The following is a 25,236-nucleotide window of genomic DNA, read 5'->3' as shown; positions in this document are numbered from 1 at the left end:
ATAAAAGATCTAAACAATACAATCTATCAATAGGATATTATTGATACATGTAGACCATTCCACTCAACGATGACAGAATACACACTCTTTCCAAGCACTCATGAAACTAATACCAATATAGATCGTATCCAATGCCATAAAACAAACCTCAACAAATTTAAAAGAATTTAAATCATACATAGTGTGTTCCCTTACCATAATTAAATCAATCTAGAAATCTATAACAGAAAAATCTGCAAGCTTTTGGACTAACACAACACATTTCTAAATATTCATGGATCAAAGAGAAACTCTTAACAGAAATAAGAAAAAAATACTAAGTGAAAATGAAAATGCAATATATGAAAACTTGCACGGTCTAGCTACGACAGTGCGGAGGGAAGTGCTTAGATTACAAAATAGGAAAAATTCTCAAATCAATATTCTAAGCTCTCACCTCAAGAACTTAGGTAAAAAATGTGCAAAATAAAGCAAGTAAAAGGAAGGAAATAACAAAGAGAACAGAAGAAATTGATGGCATTGAAATCAAAGAATAAAATTATAGGGAAAAATCAATGAAACAAAGAATTAGTTATTTGAAAAAGATCAATAATAAAATTAACAAACCTCTGGCAAGATTGACAAAGAAAAAAAGAGAGAAGCCACAAGTAAATAACAACAGGCATGGAACTGGAGATATCAGTAAAGACTCTGTAGACGTCAAAATGATAATAAGGAAACACCACATGAACTTCTGCACACAAAAATTTGACAAGTTGAATGAAATGGACCCAATCTTTCTCAAAAAGCACAAACTAACACAACTTAGCCATTATAAAATAGATATTTTGAATAATACTGTGTCTATTAAAGATATTGAATTCAAAATTAAAACCTCTTGAAAAAAATCTTCAGGCCCTGGTTGATTTAGTAGAGAACTCTACTAATGTTTAAAGAGGAATTAACATCAATTTTATATACTCTCTTCCACAAAACAGGAGGAAACACATCCCAGCTCATTCTATGAAGCCAGTATTACCCTTATATCAAAACCAGATAAAGACAGTGTAAACAAAGAAAACTACTAAAGACTGGTATTCTTTATGAATGTAGATGCAGAAATTCTTAACAAAATATTAGCAAATCAAATGCTGCAAGATGTGAAAAGTGGGGTTTATTTTAGCTATACAAGACCAGCAAAATATTTGAAAATGAATCAATGTAATCCACCATAATAGCAATTGAAGAAGAAATTAAAAAATAAAAATAAAAAACTCTGTGATAGGCAGATGACACACCCTTGCTTGCTGAAAGTGAAGAGAACTTGAAGCACTTACTGGTGAAGTAATCAAAGACTATACCTTTCAGTATGGATCACACTTCAACATAAAGAAAAACAAAAATCCTCACAACTGGGCCGGTAAGCAACATCATGAACAAATTTTGAATGAATTCTTAGAAATATCACTCTGGAACTCATTTGGAGAAGAGATTGAATGGGAAGTGACTAAACACAGAAAGATCAACCAGGGAACTATGGAAATAGTCCAACTAACATAGCATATGAGCTTCATTTATCTTTGCTAATGCTGAACCCCCTGCCTGGAATTTACTATTCCATCTTTATCTACCAGTTCAATTTAATACATATTCAATAAGGTCAGACACTGTCAGTTACTTACGCAGAAAGAATCCCTGATTTGGGCTGAGTATCCACCTGTTCCCCACAGGGCTCAGAGGCAAATCCTGATTCATTTCACCCAAGGTATAAATCCCATTACCAATGACTGGTTTGAAGGAAGACTAAGAACCAGTTTTGATCAATGTATTTGGGGGATGGGTTTGCTAGGGTGTCTTCCATGAAGGTTCTATAACTCTTAGGCATGAACAGTAGGAAGAAATAGTCATTCTTCTTCCACTGAAAGCAACCAAGAGGGGCTCTAGGCAAGGACAATGTCAAATTAATGAAGATGGTAAAATTGAAAGATGGAAAGAACCTGGGTATGTGATGACATTGATGAGACACTGAAAAACCAGCTCTGGAGCCACAAGACCCATAGACATGTTGTTGCTAGGTTGCTCTCATGCCAGTTCCGACTCATAGTGACCCCATGTACAACAGAAGGAAACACTGCCCAGTCCTGCTCCATCCTCACAACAGTAGGTATGTATCAGGCCATTGTTGTAGCCACTGTGTAATCTATCACATTGAGGGTCTTCCTCTTTTTCCCTGACCCTCCACTCTACCAATCATGTTGTCTTTCTCCAGGGACTGGTCACTCCTAATAACACGTCTAAAGTAATTGAGCAGAAATCTTGCCATTTTCACTTCTGTGGAGCATTCTGGCTTTCCTTTTCCAAGACAGATTTGTTCTTTCTTCTGTCTGTCCATGGTACATTCAATGTTCTTTGCCAACACCGTAATTCAAACGCATCAATTCTTCTTCAGCATTCCTTCTTCATTGTCCAGCTTTCCCATGCGTAAACATAAGCTAATACTCATAGAAGTAAGCTAATTATGTATTCCTTGTTGTTTATGCCAGTTAAATTGAGCCTTCTATTAGTTGCGGTCAAAAGTACCATAACTGATATAAACAACTGCCATAGGTTAGAAACCAAAGAAAAGTGGCCATAGGTCGTGCCCTCTAGGAACCTGTAGTCTTTGGGAGGAGTCCATTATCTGGGTTATTGTTGTTGTTAGGTGCCATTGAGGCGGTTCTGACTTATACCGACCCTATGTACCACAGAAGGAAACACTGCCCGGTCCTGTGCCGTGCTCACAATTGTTGTTATGCTTGAGCCCATTGTTGCAGCCACTGTGTCAGTCCATCTCACTGAGGATCTTCCTCTTTTTCACTGACCCATACTTTACCAAGCATGATATCCTTCTCCAGGGACTGATCTCTCCTGATAACACGTTCAAAGTATGTAAGACATACTCTTGCCATACTTGCTTCTAAGGAGCATTCTGGTTATACTTCTTCCAAGACAGATTTATTCGTTCTTTTGGCAGTCCATGGTATATTCAATATTCTTTGCCAACACCACAATTCAAAGGCGTCAATTCTTCTTCAGTCTTCTTATTCATTGTCCAGCTTTTGCATGCATATGAGGTGATTGAAAATACCATGGCTTGGGTCAGGCGCACCTAAGTCTTCAAGGTGACATCTTTGCTTTGCAACATTTTAAAGAGGTTTTTGCAGCAGATTTGCCCAGTGCAGTGCATCTTTTGATTTCTTAACTACTGCTTCCATGGGTGTTGACTGTGGATATAAGTAAAATGAAATCCTCGACAACTTCAATCTTTTCTCCATTTATCATGATGTTGCTTATTGGTCCAGTTGGGGGGATTTTTGTTTTCTTTATGTTGAGGTGTAATCCATACTGAAGGTTGTGGTCTTTGATCTTCATCAGTAAGTGCTTCAAGTCCTCTTCACTTTCAGCAAGCAAGGTTTTGTCATCTGCATAACGCAGGTTGTTAATGAGTCTTCCTCCAATCCTGATATCCCATTCTTCTTCATATAGTCCAGCTTCTCAGATTATTTGCTCAGCATACAGATTGAATAGGTATGGTGAAAGGATACAGCCATGACACACACCTTTCCTGACTTTAAACCACAAAGTATACCCTTGTTATGTCTGAACAACTGCCACTTGATCTATGTACAGGTTCCTCAGGAGCACAATTAAGCGTTCTGGAATTTCCATTTTTTGCAATATTATCCATAATTTGTTATGATCTGCACAGTCAAATGCCTTTGCATAGTCAGTAAAACACATGTAAATATCTTTCTGGTATTCTCTGCTTTCAGCCAAGATCCATCTGACATCAGTAGTGTTATCTCTGGTTCCACGTGTTCTTCTGAACCCTGCCTGAATTTCTGGCAGTTCCCTTTGTATATACTGCTGCAGCCACTTTTGAATGATCTTCAGCAAAATTTTACTTGCATGTGATATTAATGATGCTGTTTGATCATTTCTGCATTTGGTTTGATCACCTTTCTTGGGAATAGGCATAAATATAGATCTCTTCCAGGTTATTGGCCAGGTAGCTGTCTTCAAAATTTCTTGGCATAGATGATTGAGAACTTCCAGAGATGCATCCATTTCTTGAAACATCTCAATTGATATTCCATCAATTCCTGGAGTCTTGTTTTTGCCAATTCCTTCAGTACAGCTTTAACTTCTTCCTTCAGTATCATTGATTCCTGATCATATGATACCTGTTGAAATGGTTGAACATCCACCAGTTCTTTTTGGTATAATGACTCAGTGTATTCCTTCCATCTTCTTTTGATGCTTCCTTCGTCGTTTAATATTTTCCCCATAGAATCCTTCACCCTTGCAAATCGAGGTTTGAATTTTTTCTTCATTTCTTTCAGCTTGAGAAATGCCGAGCGTGTTCTTCCTTTTGGTTTTCTATCTCCAGCTCTTTGCACATGTCGTTATAATACTTTACTTTGTCTTCTTGAGCCATCCTTTGAAATCTTCTGTTCAGTTCTTTTACTTCATCTTTTCTTCCTTTTGCTTTAGCTACTCGACATTCAAGAGCAAGTTTCAGAGTCTCTTCTGACATCCATTTTGATCTTTTCTTTCTTTCCTGTCTTTTTAATGACCTCTTGCTTTCTTCATGTATGATGTCCTTGATATCATTCCTCAACTCGTCTGGTCTTCGGTCATTTAGTGTTCAACGTGTCAAATCTATTCTTGAGATGGTCTCTAAATGCAGGTGGGATATACTGAAGGTTGTACTTTGGTTCTCATGGACTTGTTCTAAGTTTTCTTCAGTTTCAAATTGAACTTGCATATGAGAAATTGATGGTCTGTTCCGAAGTCAGCCCCTGGCTGATGATATTGAGCTTTTCTGTTGTCTCTTTCCACAAATGTAGTCGATTTGATTCCTGTGTATTCCATCTCGTGAGGTCATCATTTATGCTGGCAAAAAAAGGTATTTTCAATGAAGAAGTCATTGTCTTGCCAAATTCTATCGTGCGATCTCCAACGTCGTTTCTGTCATCCAGACCATATTTTCCAACTACCAATTCTTCTTTGTCTCCAACTTTTGCATTCCAATCACCACTAATTATCAGTGCATCCTGATTGCATGTTCGATCAATTTCAGATTTCAGAAGTTGGTAAAAATCTTCAATTTATTCATCTGTGGCCTTAGCAGTTGGTGGGTAGTTGGAATAATAGTCATATTAACTGGTCTTCCTTGTAGGCATATGGTTATTATCCTATCACTGACAACATTGCACTTCAGGATAGATCTTGAAATGTTCTTTTTGATGATGAATGCAATGCCATTCCTCTTCAAGTTGTCATTCCAGGCAGAGTAGACCATATGATAGTCCAGTTCAAAATGGCCAATACCAGTCCATTTCAGCTCACTAATGCCTAGGATATAGACACCATTCGGGTAGCAAGTGTTAAAATCAATTCCATTCTTCCAGGCTGTGGACTAACTAAATCTATTCTTTTTTTTTAAATGGATTTTTAATACCTCTATTATAGTCCTTGAGTCCCTAAGTGTTCCAAACAGTTAAGTGCTCGGCTAGTAACCGAAAGTTTGGTGGTTTGAATTTAACCAGAGGTGCCTCAGAAGAAATTCCTGGCAATCAGCTTCTGAAAGGTCACAGCCATTGAAAACCCTGTGAAGTGCAGTCCTACTTGGAAACACATGGGATCAACATGAGTTGGAATCAACTTGATGGCAACTGGTTTGTTTTGGTATTATAGCCCTTACTCTAGTCTCTTTTATCCTGACAGTGAATAAGCAATTCCCTCCACTACAGGAGTGGAAGGGAGCTATCTGGTTGTAGTAAGTTTTATTTGATTTTATTGTGAGGCTAGGAATTCAAATTACATAATCACATATGTTGTTGCATGCCCTGTGAAATCATCAAGGCCATATTTTCCAGCTAATGATTCTTCTTTGTCTCCAACTTTCAATTCTGACTCATATCAACCCTATAGGACAGAGTAGAACTTCCCCATAGAGTTTCCTAGGCTGTAAATCTTTAAGGGAGCAGATTTCCAGATCATTTATCCTCAGTAGCTGGTAGGTTCAAACCACGGACCTTTGTTTTAGTGGCTGAGTTCTTAACCATTGTGCAATAAGCGCTTTTTTACATAATCGCAGCCCTGATTGTAACTCTGATCAGAAGATTTAATCCTCTAGCTTTGATCATAGATCTACAAATATCAAAAGTAAATTTTAATAAGGGAAAGGCTAACTACTTGGTAAACAGTTGACATTTTAGCTTTTGCTTTATTTCCCTCTGAGGTCAGTGCCATGAGGTCATCTTTGAACCACTTCTTTTATCCCTCTGCATGTTTACGAAAGGAAGCCCTGGTGGTGCAAATGGTTAAGTGCCTGGCTGTTAACCAAAGGTTGGTGGTTTGAACCCACCCAGCAGCTCTGTGGGGAAAAGACCTGGTGCTCTGCTTCTGTAAAGATTATAGCCTAGAAAATCCTATGGGGAAGTTCTACTCTTTTGGTCACCATGATTAGGAATCATCTTGAAAGCACCTAACAACAACAATGTTCATAAGGTACCAGTTCTTTGGTGAATGGGATTGGGCATCGTGTAGCCCATTATGAGAAATACACACTTCATTCTGTTGCATTCTGTTATGGATTGAATTGTGTTCTCCCCAAATATGTGTTGGAATCCTAATCCCTATACCTGTGAATGTTCTATCGCTATTCATAAGGTTCTCACAGGGCAAATTTTTTAGAAGTATATTGCCAGGTCCTTCTTCCTACTCTGTCTTATTCTGGAAGGTCCACTGAAACCTGTCCACCATGGGTCACCTTTCTGGTATTTTAAACACTAGTGGCATAGCTTCCAGCATCACAGCAACATGCAAGCCACCACAATACGACAAGCTAACAGACGAGTGGTGAAGGCACTGGCGACAAACAAGGTTCCAGGAACTGACAGAATACCAACTGAGATATTTCAACAAATAGATGCAACATTGGAAACTCTCGCTTGTCTATACCAAGAAATTTGGAAGACAGCTACCTGGTCAACTGACTGAAAGAGATCCATATTTGCGCCCATTCCAAAGAAAGGTGATCCAACAGAATGTGGAAATTATTGACCAATATCATTATTATACAAATAAAATTTTGTTGAAGAAAATTCAAAAATGGTTGTGGCAGTACATCTATAGGAAAATCAGAAGTCCAAGTCAAATTCAGAAGGGGACGTGGAACAAGGGATATCATTGCTCATGTAAGATGGATCTTGGCTGAAAGCAGAGAATACCAGAAGGATGTTTACCTGTGTTTTATTGACTATGTAAAGGCATTTAACTCTGTGAAACATAACAAATTATGGATAACATTGAGAAGAATGGGAACTCCAGATCATTTAATTGTGCTCAGGTAGAACCTGTACATAGACCACGAGGCAGTCGTTCAAACAGAACAAGGGAATACTACATGGTTTAAAATTGGAAAAGGTGTATGTCAGGATTGTATCTTTTCACCATACTTATTCAATCTGTACGCTGAGCAAATAATTCAACAAGCTGGACTATATGAAGAAGAATGGGGCATCAGAATTGGAGGAAGAGTTATTAACAATCTGTGATATGCAGATAACACAACTTTGCTTGTTGAGAGTGAGTAGGACTTGAAGCACTTACTGATGAAGATCAAAGACTACAGCCTTCACTATGAATTACACCTCAACATAAAAATCCTCACAACTGGACCAGTAAGCAACATCAGGATAAATGGAGAAAAGATTGAAGTTGTCAAAGATTTCATTTTCCTGGGGTCCACAATCAACATCCATGGAAGCAGCAGTTAAGAAATCAAAAGACGCATTGCATTGGGCAAATCTGCTGCACCTTTTTAAAGTGTTAAAAAGCAAAGATGTCACTTTCAGGACTAAGGTTTGCCTAACCCAAAGCATGGTATTTTCAATCACCTTCTATGCATTTGAAAGCTGGACAATGAATAAAGAAGACCAAAGAAGAACTGGTGTCCTTGAATTATGGTGTTAGTGAAGAATATTGAATATAATGTAGACTTTCAGAACAAACAAATCTGTCTTGGAAGAAGTACAGCCAGAATATTCCTTAAAAGGAGGATGGTAAGACTTTGTCTCATGTACTTTAGGCATGTTATCAGAAGGGACCAGTCCCTGGAGAAGGACATCATGTTTGGTAAAGTAGAGGGTCAATGAAAAAGAGGAAGACCGTCAAGGAGATACATTGACACAGTGACTGCAACAATTGGATCAAACATAATAACTATTGTGAGGATGGCACAGGACCCGGCAGAGTTTCCTTCTGTTGTACATAGGGTCACTATGAGTCAGAACTGACTCCATGGCACCTAATAACATATCTATGGATGTAATCCTATTTGGTAATAGAGTTTTCTTTGTTATATTAATGAAGTCATATCTGTGTAAAATATGCCCTAAACCTAATCACTTCTGAGATATGAAAAGAATAGATTTCACACAGAAATAAGCACATAGAAACAAGAAAAAAGAAGTCACGTAACGACCCCCAAGGAATTGAGGGAGCCAGGGATATAAAAGCTGAAACAATAAGTATCTTCTCCCAAAGCCAACAGAGAGAAAACCTCCCATTACAGCTTGGACTTCTAGCCTCCTAAAGTATGAGAAAATACATTTCTGTTCTTTAGAGCCATCACTTGTGGTATCTCTGTTACAATAACTCTAGGAAACTAAGACATGTTCTTAAAAAAAGCATACAGAACCACCAGTTGCCTTCTGTCTTATCTCCTGGCTTACTCCATCACACACTGTTTGACATGTCTGAGTTTCAGGAAACTATAGGAGTGTGACACATTTACTGTGTATAATCATGCCATCTGTTGTCATACAAAACCCTTGAGTTTGGCTCTCATAATTAACTTTGCAGCCCAAATCTATCAAATGAAAATGGAGAATTTTGCTCCTCAGGTACAGAAACAATTGCTGCATCTTAAGTTATGGGCAAATCAGCTAAATAAAACAAAAAGTTGGCAATAAAACTATGTAAATATCCTACCTGGCTAATGGTGATCTGAACTAAGGGTATATCTTCTAAGCAGAGATTGGATTGGAGACTTTTGCATTATGCAGTCATCTTACTCATTACGAAGAGGACAGTTCTTAATGTGGACAAGCTGTACGATCAAAATAATCAAAGTTGATCAACATAATCAGAAAATCACCTCACTTTCTCTTAATTTACCATGCAGGTAATCACACATAACCCTACCCCTGTGAGTCAATTCATTATTTTGCTTTTGCAATGACTTCACCCTTTCAGCATAAGAACACATATTTTTAGCACTTTCAAAGATACATCTTCTAATCAGTAACTACAGTTTGAGACATTCTGCACAGTGTGTTAAACCTGTCCCCAGTCCTCAATCTTACAGAATCTCTTTGATGTCTCCTGCAGCTTAGCAGGCACTCAAAGGCCACAGGGGAACAACCATCAAAGTTTCTGAATCTGGAGGTGCCAGGATTTCCTCTGCATGGAGCCCTAGGTCCAGGACCTCCAAGCTAATTGGATTTTCCCAACTTCCCTCAGTGTCTGGGCTGGCAAGAAAAATGGATAGGATGATAGTGAAAACCAAAGACAGTGAAGGAGTAATCAGACCCAAGCCTTTTTTTCTCCCAGTGTAAATTCTGATGCTGTCCTTTGAACTTGATATATGAGCTTTGTCTTCCCAGCTTCCAACCTGGGACTCTCTAAGACTCTGGCAGGATTTTCCATTTGACGCTCCCACTCCTGTTTCTTTCAGGTATGAGAGACTATCTTTACTGTTGCCTTAGGATGAGGGACAAATCGCTGGAGAAGGACATCACGCTTGGTAAAGTAGAGAGTCGGTGAAAAAGAGGGACCTCAATGAGACAGATTGACACGATGTCTAGAACAATGGGCTCAAACATAGCAATAATTGTGAGGATGGTGCAGAAGGCAATGTTTCGTTCTGTTATACCTAAGGTTGCTATGAGCCAGAGCCAGCTTGATGGCACCTAGCAACAAGTCCCCCCAAAGGCAAAATTAAAATGGAAAGAGAATTGGTAAAAAAAAAAAAAAAGAAGAAGAAGAAGTATAATGGAAAATTACCTAGACTAGAGGGGAATTGGCTTCATGTTGCTATCACTGGATGTCATCTCTATGGGAGTAGATTGGTCAGGCCACTTATGTGAACAGGCTTTAGTAGATATTAGAATAGGAAAGGTCAGAAGAAGCGGTGACTCATTTTGCAAACTTAGTCTTAATCCTTCTTGCCTGCTACCCTACCCTTTCTTCTTCAAAGCTTTTCTCATTGCCGCCTTCTTGTTATAAGCCAAGCTTATCTTTAAGAGGCGTTAGGGATACTGTTGTTTTGTGGTCAGGTGTCCATACTTTACCCTTTGGAATGCAGGGGCATGGAGAACAGGTTGTGTAGTTTCTCCTATTTTCAGGGCCAGGGCTGGATTATAAATCCTACCTAAGGCAACCAGGACTAAAATGAAACAACGGATCAGTTGAAGGCAAAGTCCTTAGACTATGTAACAAAAATTCATGACTAGTATCAAGTTCAAATAACAACATTGTTTGGGTTATCTATTACTGTATAACAAACTGCCCCAAACTTAGTGGCTTGAAACCACAACAGTCACTTATTTTCCTCATGGGTCAGCAATTTTGGAAGAGCCCAAGTGGTATGATGGGAGCTAGAGAATCTACTTCCAAGTAGTATACACACATGGCTGGCAAGTTAGTGATGGCTATTAGTTTTGTTTTGTTTTTTTTTTTTTTGTTTATTTATGCAAACAGGCCTCTCCCTGGGAAAACTTGAGCTTCCTCATAGCATGGTGGCTATGCTCCAATAATGAACATCCAAAAAACCAAAAAATAGAAACTGAGGGTTCTTCTGGCTTAGGCACAGAAATTGCCATGACATCATTTCCTCCGTATTCTATTAGTCAAAAAAAAAAAAAGTCCAGATTCAAAGGGAGGGAACATAAAACTCCACTTCTTGATGAGAGGAGCATCAAATAATTTTGAGGCCATGTGTGAAAACCATTGCAAACATTGAAACTGAGAGACAGAGTCAAGGATGCAGCATTTTGGATATGCCTTGAAAAAGATCATAGCTAATACTTATTGGGTGGTGCAAATGGTTAATGTGCTCAGCTGCTAACAGAAAGGTTGATGGTTTGAATCCACCCAGAGGTGCCTTGGAAGAATGGCCTAGCGATCTACTTCTGAAAAATTAACCATTCAAAACCCTGCGGCGCAAAGTTCTACTCTGACACGCATGGGGTCGCCAAGAGTCGAATCCACTTAACAACAACTTTTTTTTTTTAACCTTTATTGAGTACCTAGTATGTCCTAGGCGCTGTACTAAATGTTTAAGTGCAGTATTTCTTTTGGCTATCATGATAAAACCAAACAAAACCCATTGCCTTAGAGTCAATTTGACTCATAGTGACCCTGAAGGATAGAGTAGAATTACGTCATAGGGTTCCCAAGGTTATAAATCTTTAGAGAAGCAGACTGCTACATCTTTTTCCTGCGGAGCTGCTGGTGGATTCAAACTGCCGACCATTCGATTAGCAGCCGAGCACTTAACCTCTGCACCACAAAGACTCCTTGATTATCATGATAATACTATAATAAAGATGCTGTTACCATTACTCCCAGCTTAGAAACAGCAAGATTAAGCAATTTACCCAGGATCACACAACTCAGTAATTGTCAGAACTGTCATTTGACACCAGAGTATCTGACTTCTGAGCATGCACTTTTAACTACTACTATACTGCCTCAAGGGTCTTCTAGGATGGTCAGAATAGGAATTTCCATGTTGAAAGTAACTCTGACCTGAGGTCTTCAAACATGCACCTACAGGTTATTAAGCTTCTTTTCTAAAACATGCCACCAGATCTGCTGCTTTAAAAAGGAAATGTAACCCAGTTCCCTTCTTTTTATTTATCCTTAAAGGATAAGAATTGAATCTAGGAAGTGTAAAAAAGTATCAGTAGATTTAAAGAGGACAGATACAGGCCAGATGAAAAAGTTTGTTACTTTGCAAATAAACTCAAGTACGTCAAGTTTATAGGCACTGGTAGGAGAATAAATCAATTTAACTCTGTACCCATCATTCCTTACAGGTTTGTAACAAGGTGTACTTTGTTTGATTTTAATCTGCCTACATTTGAGACAGCAAAGCTCTCCACAATCATCTTTTAATGGCATCGCAATTTATAGACAGTAACTAATTTCAAACTTCATAGCACTTGGCTTTTATGATTATTTCAAATCATTTAAATGCAAATGAATTTCCAGAGAGAGAAAACATCAAATGCCCTTGAGTGGCAACATGTAATGGAACCGTGCATGGAATCCACCATAGGAATTTGAAGCAGCAGGATAGGGTTGGATGGTAAGGCTGTATAAAATTGTTTGCCTAAATCCAATTTGCATTTTATTCCACATTATATTCTATTTACCCATTTTTTCATTTTAATATGACTTATTTATTTAATCCTCTTCTGAAATCCAGTCCTTTCCTCATTGAAAACATAAGATTCAAGTTAGGAAAAGGAGGAATGGTAATACGAAATTACAAAACAGTAATCGTAGACTCCTAGATACCCCTTGCTTCTCCACACCTCTTTCAGTTAATGATATTATGCATAATGCAGCCCCAAACATTCATGCATGCATTAAATTATTGCTCTTCTTTCAGACTGAGCTTGTGTTTGCCTGCTGATCAAGTAATATTTCCTAAACAGATTTGCTAAGCAACAATGCACATACAGTATCAGGACAGAGAAGGCTGGCCCTGATGTGAACTTATCCTAGCTTGATGGTTTACAAAAGCATTGGCACTATCATGGCAGAGTCCATTTAGAGAAAAGCAGCGAATGGTGATGTGTTCTTCACAGACTAAGAAAGACGATACTCTATTCCCTCCCTCTATCTACTAAATACGGGAACAGTGGTTGTTCAGTGGTAGAAGTCTTGTCTTCTAGGAGGGGTATCTGGGTTTGATTCCTACCCAGAGCACCTCATGAGCACCTACTACCCATTTGTCAGTGGAGGCTTGTGTATTGCTGTGATGCTGATCAGCTTTCAGTGAAGCTTTGAGATTAAGATGGACTAGGAAGAAAGTCCTGGTGATCTACTTCTGAAAATCAGCCAGTGAAAACCCTATGGATCACAACAACCCCATCAACAAACTGAACATGGGGATGGTGCAGTACCTGGCAGTATTTCTTTCCATTGTTCATGGGGTCACCATAAGTTGGGAGCCAGTTTGACAATAGCTAACATCAACAACAACCTACTATGTGCTAAACCCTTGGTTAGGCATTGGGGTTACAAGCATAAGTAGTACAACTACTGGTCTCTATTAATTCATAATATAGTGAAGAAGAAATATGTAATTAAACAACTATATCATCAAGAGTTATGAAGTGCTACATGACAGTGACCATCCCCGAGCCTTAAACAATGTGTAAGGAAAGGAGGGGGTGGGTGATATGGCAGATATTCCAGAGAACTTTATTGAGGTCTCTGATTTCACTCCCAGACCTTGGGGCTTCCCTTTCACAATGTTCATTTCATCTAATTTTTAATCATTCCTAATTAATGGTCCCCCTCTCAAGCTGAAGATCCATACAGAAAAGAACTATGTCTACCCTGTTCAATGTTGTAACTTGAAGCTTGGCACAGGACACCATACATAGTAAGAACTCCAAAAATGTTTGAACCAAAACTACATGCTCCTTTCCAAAAACATAATCACTGTCCTCTGAACTGGCTTTCACAGCAGCTGTGTGGTCTCCTATGCAGCCCTTTCCTGTTATGCTTATTCCCACTTACCCCATCTGCCAGTTCTGGTCTTTCTGTGTGGCTCTTTGGTTCCACTCCTGTCTCTGTGGTCCTTCAAGACCTAGCTCAAAGGGAGAATCATTATTTAGGAAGAGCTGAGTTTGGCAGTGGGTATCGGCGATGGTTGTACAACATGATGGATGTAAGTGGTGTCACTGAACTGTACACATGAAAAAATGTTGAATTGGCAAATTATGTATAATCCATATTTTTACAGCCTTTAAAAAAAACCAGCTTTGCTTTCATCATGAGAACTTATCAAATAGTGCCATCTCATAATGATCTCTCTAACTCTGAATTTATAAAACATGAGTTTTTATTTTCATGTGTTTCAGCATAAAATTAGTGTACTGTTCTCAATTTCATGGACTGTTTGTGTGTGTGTTTGTGCATGTTGTGTGTGCAGCATAGAACTCCTTATGAAGTTCCTTAAGAGTAAAGACCATGTATTCTATATCATGTCCTCCACTTTGCAGAACATAGTGCCAACGTTAATGAACAGAATAGCCAAGCTTGAAGGGCCTTTTAGATGATCTGAACACTAGACATTGTTCTTCATTTTCTAGAAGTAACTGAATGTCAGAAGCATGAGATGCCTCACCCAGTGTCTCACAGCAGGTGGGCAGAGCAAGACACACAATTCCATTCCCCCTCTTGTAGTCGACTCTTGTTTCCACTCTTACATGTTGCCATTCTTAAATGCACAATGATGGATTATATGAAAGATCAGAAGCTGAGCCACTCAAAACCCATAGGCTGTAGTCTAGCTCTGCAAGATCAGTTACTTTCCTGATCTGAGCCTTCATTATCACACCTCCAGAATGAAGTCTGGATTAGGTGACGTTCTCAATTCCCTCAAAACTCAGAAGTTCACATTTCCATTTTCTGAGTCAATGATTTCTGCTGCCTGAGGGAAAAGAATAAAAGATTCTGAGTTTTGAAATTGAACACTGTGATATGTGACATAATAAGCTTCTAACCCTCATATACAACACAATTACCTATTTACATTAACTTGCGCCAAAGAAATGAACCTGACATGTAACAGAGTATGTACATGTCACCCCCAACCTTTTCTAGTAATCTCGGACTCCGATTAGAGAGACAAGTGAGACCAAAATTACAGAGAGAAAATGAGTCATCTTCTGAAGGAACACAGAGCACAAGTGGGTTCACTGAATGCTGTGTGGCTACAATCACAAACTCCATCCACTAATTTGACAAGAGTTTCAGAATAATGTTTGGAATGTTTGTGAAAGAAGGATTAGTTGAATATCAACAGTGATTCATTTGGGGCCACAGGACATGAGGGTGGTGCAGAATAACAGTTAAGTGCATAGACTTTGGAGTCCAAGAGATCCGAGTTTAAATACAGACTATACAACTTCTGTGGTGAATCTGAAACAAATTATTTAACATCTGTAAGCCTCAATGCAATCATCTTCAGGTAAAGACACATAAAAATACTTATGTCAAGTGCTTTGTTGTGTGGTTTCAGTGATATAATTTGTGCAGCTCCCAAGGCATAGCAAGTGCTCACTTATGTTAATACAACAGGAGATCAATATTTGTTAAACTGAATTCATACAGTTTCAGAAAGATATGTTGCGAGACAGTTGTCTTAAGTCCTTTCTAGAAGACAGAGATTGTAAATAAGCAAAGAAGACTGGAGATAGAATGGAACAAGAAAAGGAAGTTGAATAATAATTGGCACTAATATTTGCAAAGTGTTTCCAAAATTCTCTCCTGTGCATTACCTTATTGCATAGTCCCAGAAATTCTTGAAGTGGGTAGTAAAAGGATTAAGATTTCAATATTACAGATGAGGAAATTAAGTGACTTGTTTATAGCCACCTACTTACTGAGAAGTGGACCTCGTTTCTCAAACCCGTGAATTCTAATTCCCCAAATCTCTTCTAAAGCAAACACCTTCAAAGTCTGTGTCGGGAGGTTTCAAATAAAAAGCAAGGATTTGATTTCAATATGATGCAAGGAAGGGTTACATGGAAGAGCTACTAGAGAAGGGATGATGGATTATAAGAAAATGATAAGTGTAGGGGCAAGTTAACACAATTTATGGATCTAGATGACAGACAAGAAGAGAATGGCAAAAGAAGAAATTTCAAGCCCCAATCCATAGAAAGGAACACTTTGTTTTGGTCTCAATGTGTTAACTGGAACTTTTAATTCTCATTCTGGAGTATGAGAAAATAGATGTGAACACTTGCTCAGTATCTGTCCAGAAAAGCTGTCCTTATCTTGACTTGGTATACAAGGGAGTCCAAATTCCCTTCCTCTATCTCATAGTATAGTAAATCTGCTGCAAAAGACCTCTTTAAAGTGTTGAAAAGCAAAGATATCACCTTGAAGACTAAGGTACGCCTGACCCAAGCCATGGTGTCTTCAGTCACCTCATATGCATGCAAAAGCTGGACAATGAATAAGGAAGACAGAAGAAGAATTGATGCCTCTGAATTGTGGTGTTGGCAAAGAATATTGAATATACCATGGCCTGCCAAAAGAATGAACAAATCTGTCTTGGAAGAAATACAACCAGAATGCTCCTTAGAAGCAAGGATGGCAAGACTATGTCTCACCTACTTTGGACATGTTGTCAGGAAAGATCAGTCCCTGGAGAAGGACATCATGCTTGGTAAAGTAGAGGGTCAGCAAAAAACAGGAAGACCTTCAACGAGATGGACTGACACAGTGGCTGCAACAATGGGCTCAAGCATAACAACAATTATGAGCATGGCGCAGGACTGGCCAGTGTTTCGTTCTGTTGTACATCAAGTTGTTATGAGTTGGAACTGACTTGATGGCACCTAACAACAACAACAACATCTGATAGTATATCCTACTATGAGATATACTTTATTTCAGAAGCTAGAGGTAAGTAAATGAAAGGCAAAAACTGCCATTAGAGTAGTTAGGACCTATCAGGGGAGCCAAATCAAAAAGAAAAAAAAAAAAAAAAAGACAACTCTATTAAAATTGCCCACCACTCACCTTTCATTTTGTCATACTGGGGTGGCTTGTGTGTTGCTCTGATGCTGAAAGCTATGCCACCGGTATTTCAAATACTAGCAGGGTCACTCATGTTGGACAAGATTCAGTGGATCTTCCAGACTAAGATAGACTAGGAAGAAAGATCTGTGATTTACTTCCAAAAATTAGCCAAGGAAACCCTATGGATCACAACAGAATACTGTCTGACTTGCTTGTTTTGGACACACCATTAGGACAGACAAATTGCTGAAGGAGGACATCATGTTTGGTGAAGTAGAGGGTCAACAACGGTGAGGGCCAGCCTGTGAGATGGATTGGAACAATAGCTGCAGTGATGGACAATAACATGCCTACTATTGTGAGGATGACGCTGGACTGGGCAAGGTTTTATTCTGTTGTATGTAAGGTTGTCATGAGGCAAAGTAGACTCAATGACAACTAACAACAACAATGATAAAATGGTGAAAGACTATGATAAAGGGAAGTACAGAGTTTTCTGAGAGCAGAGTGGAAAGGTCTGAATAAGGAGAGGAGCCAAGGAAACCTTCTTAGGGGAGATGATGGGTGAACTGAGCCGCAAAGGATGAACACAAGTTCAATGCAGGGTGGAAGGGGGAGTGAAACTAAGGAGCTGTGGGAAGAAAGAGTGCTCCAAGTTCCATGCAGAAGGAGCAGCACATACAAGAGCATTGAGGTGTTGGGGTGGGTTTATCAAAGTTCTCCATTCCTGTCCCTGGGCTGCATCAGGAAAGTCACTTACACAGAGATATTGTTTCTGGTCCACCATTTCCTCCTTCCAAAGATAGCTCTTCCATTCTTGGTAAGAAACAGCTGCTGCATTTTGTGACCAGAATGGACACCTGAACATGGATAAACTAATCACTGACATCTGAATTGTGGCCTATGGACTGGAATAAAAAGATGATCCAACCAGATGCCTTACTAATTTGTTTAAAATAGGAAAACAGAAGGATCAAGGTAGTGAGTAACATAAACAGAAGCCAAAAGAATGCATCTAGAACTACCAAAAGAAAAAGTCAAAGATGGGGAGTAGGGTGGGTATCCAAAACTATAGGCAAGACAAAGTTAGCAGAGGGAGAGTAGCATGAATAAGCAAAGAAACCCAGCTAGTAGAGAGATAATGAACATATAAATGAAGAAAGATGCCAAATATTCATTTGAGAGAGAATAGGGATCCATGCCCTCTTGGCCCCTTACATTATCTTTACAGCAAATGCTATTGAATATATAGTCAAACAGAGTGAAAATAACCTCAGAAAACTCTGAGTAATTATTCTTGACAGTTGTCTAACTACAGCTCATATTCGGGGACTAGACTAACTCATCTCAAAAGAACACTCACTGAGTCTTTCTTTCAATGCTTAGGGAACACTGAGCTTCTGTTGAGGATGATGGAGAAATTTGGGAACAGACAAAGTGATGGTTGAACAATACAATGAACATAATTAATGTCACTGAACTGTGCATGTGAGATTCCTGAAGTGGCAAATGTTTTCTTACATGTATATTTATCACAGTAAGAAATGGCACTCACCTAGCAATGCAATAAACTATAAATTTAAAACAATAAATGAATGAGAAGCAAATATTTGAAGCATGACGGTTGGTAACTAATTTGTCTTTGATCATTCTGGTAGCCAGAGAAAAAAGAGAAAAAGAGTTACATTACTAAATTTCATTACTCTAGCTGCTCTCACAAATGGACTAATAAGCAACATCATGATAAACAGAGAAAATATTGAAGTTGTCAAGGATTTCATTTTACTTGGATCCACAATGTGTCAATGGAAATAGTAGTCAAGAAATCAAATTACTTATAGCATTGGGAAAATCTGATGCAAAAGACCCCTTTACAGTGTTGAAAAGCAAAAACGACGCCTTGAGGACTGATGTGTGTCTGATCCAATCCATGGTGTTTTTCATCAATTCATATGTGTGAGAAAGCTGGACAATGAATAAGAAAGACCAAAGAATTGATGCATTTGAATTGTGGTGTGACAAAGAATAGTGAATATACCATGGACTGCCAGAAGAACCAACAAGTCTGTGTTGGAAGAAGAACATCCAGAATGTTCCTTAGAAATAAAGATGGAGAGACCATGTCTCACTTTGGACATGTGATGAGGAAGGAGAAGGACATCATGCTTGGTAAATGGAGGTCAGCAAAGAAAGAGGAAGACCCTCAACGAGATTGATTGACACAATGGCTGCAACAATGGGCTCAAGCATAACAACAGTTGTGAGGATGGCGCAGGACCAGGCAGTGTTTCGTTCTTTTGTACATAGGGTGGCTATGAGTAGAAACTGCCTTGACGGCACCTAACAACAACAACAGCAAGTCAGTTTTGACTCATAACGACCCTAGGTACAACAGAACGAAACTCTACCCTATTCTGCACCATCCTCAAAATTGCTGGTATGTTTGAACTCATTGTTGCAGCCACTGTGTCAATCCATCTCGTTGAGGGTCTTCCTCTTTTTTTGCTGACCCTCTACTTTACCAAGCATGATGTCCTTCTCCAGGGTCTGATCCTTCCTGATACCATGTCTAAACTCTGTGAGACGTAGTCTCGCTATTCTGGCTTCTAAGCAGCATTCTGGTTGTACTTCTTTCAAGACAGATTTGTTCATTCTTTTGACAGTCCATGGTAATATTCAATATTCTTTTCCCCTACACATCTGTCAGTTTGTTATACTGTGGGGACTTGCATGTTGTTGTGATGCTGTAAGCTATGCCACCAGTATTCAAATACCAGCAGGGTCACCCATGGAGGGCAGACAGGTTTCAGCTGAGCTTCTAGACTAAGATAGTCTGGGAAGAAGGACTTGACAGTCCACTTCTGGAAAGAATTAGCCAGTGAAAACCTTATGAACAGTAGCAACTTAATGGCACCTAACAACAACAACAGTTGCCCAGAGGAGGCAAAGGTTTTCATAACTCAAACTTCACAATGAATTTCCACATGGGTTATTCTATAGGAGCTACTCAGTGATACAGCCAACACTATCCTCCATGATAGTTTTAGAGCAAATTCAGAAATGGTTTTGAAATGATGTATGGTTTTAAAGCAGCACTAAGTGAGAGAAATTGTATGAGGACTTATATATCCTGACTATGTAACTGTTTGTGACTGTACCTGGAACTTAGCATGCTCTGAACTCGAGCCAAACTCTCACCTCACCCTCTCACTCTCCACATCCCAGGTACATGTAGGCAATAGAATGGAGTCTTTAAGAAGGCGGGGTGTTTTGTCTGTTTTATTCACTGTTGAAGTTCCAGTGCCTAGAATACGGCCCAGTACAGAGTTGAAATTTAGTATATATGAGTGGAATGAATGTGGTATAACTCATTCAGATTTTAGTTTAAAGGTCACTTTTTCTGAGAGACTTTTCTTGACTTATTAACAATAATAGACTCTGTTGATAATCCTATCAAATATTTTTCTCTTGTTATTGAAATTACACTTTTGAAGACCGCCTTCCTGGAAGACTGTAAACTCTTTGTGAGGCACCATTAGCCTCTCCCTCTGCTAATTAACCCCTACAACTGACCCAGAAGGAAAGATCCCAGGAAAGCCAAAGCTCAGATAGAGCAAAGACCAAGACAATATGCCTAACCTTTGAAAGGGAAGTCAGATCTGTACAGTGATTGGTAAGGAGGCAGGCCTCTCTTGCAAAGGTCAGCTGCCTCTTTCTGCGCAAAAACAGAGCACAAGGCATCTAATACCTAGCAAAAACTGCAGACACCCTGACTGATGGGTCTGTTTGGCACTGGTGAACCAGGTGGCTGACCTGTACTGACACCCTTCTTGAGCCACATATGAGAGTCTTAGAGAACAGAGCCTCACTTCTCTAAGGAAATCAGAAACTTCCCCTAGGTAAATACACACGGATTCAATAATATAAACATAAAAACGCTGTGCTTAAAAACAGTCCCACCCCTTTGAAAGTATAATTACTCTATCACATAACACATTTCTCAGTTCTCCTAAAGGTAAAAGACAGGGATCTTTGGCATTTGTATGCAGTAGAATTTGTTTTTGAAGCAAAAGCTTATTACAAACACCAATCTCTCCTACAAAATCTGAGCACCATTAATTGGAACAGGGGTAGAAACCAGAACTTTTCCTTAAATCTGCTGTTGTTGAGTCAATTCCCACTCCTGGAGACCCCATGTGTTACAGAGTAGCACGACTCTGTAAGATTTTCTTGACTGTAACATTTACAGAAGCAGATCTCCAGGCCTTTCTTTCATGGCACTGCTATCTGGGTTTGAACCACCAATCTTTAGGTTAGCAGTGGAGAGCAAATCACTTGTTCCACCCAGGTGCTTTTTTAACTTTTCCTTAAAGCCCCCGTATCTCCAAAATTGCTATAGAGGCACCTCTAATAGACTTAATTTTCAAAACTATTGATATATTGAAAATGCAATAGCCTCCGCTAAGCAGGATGGTTAACAGGACAGCATGGGATAACACAAATATTATGCTTAAGAACTGGTACTTTTGATTAATAAAATGGATTCTAAAGAAAAAAATGGCTCTCAGCGTCTTCTGCCTAGTCAGTGATGCTCGTTTCTAGGATGTAAGTTAATAAAGATGTAAGTTAATAGAGATGTAAGTTAATAAAGACCTTTTTTTCTAATTTTAAAGAATGTCAATGATATTCTTGCTTGTGAGATTATTTGCTAGTGTCTGTCTCCTCCACTCTCCTATTAGGGCATAAGTCACATCTGATTTATATGATATTGCCAGTGCCTAGCCCAGTGCTCAGAACAATGTGAAAGCTGCTGTGTGGGAAAGGGTTTTGTAAATTCTACAAAACTCTAACGGGCCTCAGCTAGAAGGGAGTAGTCTCAATTCACTCATCAAAATCTATTTTCAGGAAGCAATTATGTTCAGCCGAGTTGAAAGTGTTCTCTCAGCAAGTTCACTGGCTCCTAGCAAACAAATAGAGAATTATTGTTTGACTGATGCCTGACAGACACTTGAAATGACTCCCAAGCCTATTGTAGCTTGTCATCATTTTAAAAATACCCATCCCTCTCGCCAGCTCGATGTTCTACAACTCATTGTTTGTGAGGCTTTCATTGTCTCTCTCTCAAACACCTGCTTTAACTCCTTTCAAACGGCCGCACGACAACAGAATGTAATTGCACTTTCATCTTCCTTAGGTATCATGTCTAAAGAAGAATCTGCAGTGGACTTATTCTTCGCATTAGATGGGCATGCCAGCAAAAAATAAAAAAAGATAAATAAATTGAAGCTCTGTCTTTCTGTGAAATTCAATATTTCACAATATACTATTTGACATAGCTCGGATTGCATTGATCTGAATTGAAGCATTGTAGAGCACGGAGATAACATTCCCCTTTTCTTATATTACATGGATAAAGGGAGGCTTAAAGACCCGAGGCATAAAAAAAATTGTGGAGCCATCATTGCTGGCTCCTTGACATACTGAGTATTAATGAATTCTTCAGAAAATGTTTTGTGTGATGTGTGAACTGAAGTTACGTAATGACAATGACCTATCCCACTTGAGGAGCACCTTATAGGGTCATGGAGTGTAAAGGCATGGAGACTCTAGCAGACAGGACTCCTTGCCTAGTGGGGGGAAAGATAGCCCCACAAACTCAGCCTTGGGGTCATTCCTTTCATAGAGACATTTTATGCCCGGAGATGACAAAGAAGGCTTCACAGGGAAGGAAGCACTTGAGGGGAGCCTTGAAGGGTGGGAGCCCTGGTAGCACAGTGGTTAAGCACTACGGCTGCTAAACAAAAGCTTGGCAGTTCAAATCCACCAGCCACTTTTGCACTCCTTGGAAAACCTTTGGGGCAGTTCTACTCTGTCTTGTAGGGTCACTGTGAGTCAGAATTGACTCAACCGCCATGGGTATGATTTTGTTGGTTCTTGAAGTATATGTTGAATCCACTTGGTGGCACCAGGGAAAAGACATTCTAAGCAGAGGGACTAAACCAAAAAAAAAAAAAAAAAAAAAATTTCCCACGAGTTGCTGTCCAGCTGATTCCAACTCATGGCAACCTCACCTATGTCAGAGTAAGAGTGTGTTCATAGGGTTTTCATTGCTGTGAACTTTTGGAAACTGATCACCAAGCCTTTCTTCCAAAGCACCTCTGAGTGGGTTTAATCTGCCAACCTTTTGGTTAGTAGCCCAGCACTTAACTCTTTGTGCCACCCAGGGGCTCCTTGCAGACGGAGCAGCATGGCAAAGGATCAAGCACAAAATCTCTCAAGTCTGGTTTGTCTGTATTCCTCTAAAGGTAGCCCCAAGAATGAAGTACTTTGCTTCACCTGTGATGTGTCCACTGTGCAGAAATATGGGGCTATAACTGCCCAGACCCTGCCACACTGCTCCTTCAACCCATCAGTCCTCTGTTGGGGCATGTAAGGTTTGTAATCAACTACATCCTTCAGTTATTTCTCAATGAATAACTGCCCACTCAGGCCTCTTCCCACCTGCACTTGTGAAATGAGTTTTACCTTTTATCATAAATGATTTCTGCTTAATTGTTTTTATATTTTGGTCCAGCATTCAAGCTGCTGGAGATTATTTTAATTGGATGTCTTTTATTAATCATCTAAGCCACCAATTCCTCCCTCTTTGGCAAATTTTATGAGCAACCTGTCCCTGTCTCTATGCATTGCCTTTATAAAAGTGTTTTCCAGTGTGGGATCAGGAGAGTCCTGTGGCATTCCAGCAAAGGGTTGACTTGGGATTTGTTAATCAGCTGTCTCTGAGTAGGAATAATCTGCCGTCTTCGACAGTGACCTCCATTACTGTTATCTAATCATAAGACTTTTGACAGCACAATGCAGCACAGTGAAAAAGCACTGGACAATGAGAGAAGATCTAAGTTCTAATCCGGATTCTGCCACTCTCACTGTGAAGAGGGGTAACACATTTTTCTCAGAGCCTCAGCTTCCTAATCTCTAAAATGGGGATAAAAATGCCTTCCTTTGGTGAAGTGTTTGAATTCACTGACTCTCAATGTCTAGAGTCTAATTGGCCCACATGCACATCTGCCTGTTGATGCCCATGCTGATGTTGATAACTCTCCATGCCCAGAAATAAACCCTGCTTATTCTTATCTCTAGGTGTTGAATAATTGAGAATATTTTCTTCCATCATTTGTGAAATTCCACTGGGACAATTTCTCAGAGACGCCTTTCAAAATATATTCTTCCATCTTGTAGTAAGGGCTTGTATCGTTGCAGAATAATGAGGGCTAACAAGATGATTTGTGACTATTCTTTCATCAGAAATAGATTGCTGCTCCTGAGCAGTTTTGCTATTACAGGGCTCAGGGAATGAATGGGTGCAGATCAGGCAAAGAATTGCACCTTCCACTTGCTCCCAGCTCTCTTGCTCCTTTGAATGCTCAGGAGTTAAAGCTGGCAGTGAGACAGGAGGTGACACAGGTATTTTGAAAGCAGAATATAAGCTTTACCAGACTGAGATTCAATTCCAGCTCCAGTTCTGAATAAGTATGCAATCTTAGACAAATTAATTCACCTCTCTGAGCCTTCTTTTCCTTATATGAAAAGTAGGTGCAATAACATCCACTTTCCAGGATGATTAAGAGGATAGCATGTGATAACACAAACAGTATACTTAAGAAGTGGTACTTCCTATTAATGGTTTCAGAATAAATGTCTCTCTCAGTGTCTTCCACCTAGGCAGTGAAGCTCTTTTCAAAGCTGTATGTTAATAAAGAAAAGACCAATTGTTAGAAAAGGGCGTCGTGGTTGGTAAAGTAGAGAGTCAGGGAAAACCTCAATGAAATGGATTGACATAGTAGCCAAAACAATGGACTTCAAACCTAACAATGATCATGAAGCTGGCACAGGACGAGGCAACAAAGTTTTGTTCTGTTATACATAAAGTCACCATGAGCAGAGCAGACTGGATGGTAACTAACATCAACAAGTTAATTAAAAAAAAAAAAGTTGCTGTCAAATTGATTCTGATTCATGGCCACCTTATGTGGATCAGATTAGAACTGTACCCCATAGGGTTTTCAGTGGCTGATTTTTCAGAATTAGATCACCAGGCCTCTTAACCCAGGCACTCTGAGTGGAGAATTTGTGCCACCCAGAGACTTTATTTTCAATTGCCTTGTATGCATGCGAAGCTGGACAATGAATAAGAAAGATAAAAGAAGAATTGATGTCTTTGTATTATGGTCTTGGTGAAGAATATTGACTATATCACGGACTGCCAGAGAAATGAACAAATCTATCTTGGAAGAAGTACAGCTGAAATGCTCCTTAGAAGCGAGGATGGCAAGACTTAGTCTCACGTACTTTGGACATGTTATCAGAAGG

The sequence above is a fragment of the Trichechus manatus genome, unplaced genomic scaffold (assembly GCF_000243295.1).
Source record: "Trichechus manatus latirostris isolate Lorelei unplaced genomic scaffold, TriManLat1.0 scaffold00218, whole genome shotgun sequence".
Lineage (NCBI taxonomy): Eukaryota > Metazoa > Chordata > Mammalia > Sirenia > Trichechidae > Trichechus > Trichechus manatus.
The sequence above is the reverse complement of the archived record's forward strand: the minus strand, read 5'-3'. Positions refer to the sequence as shown.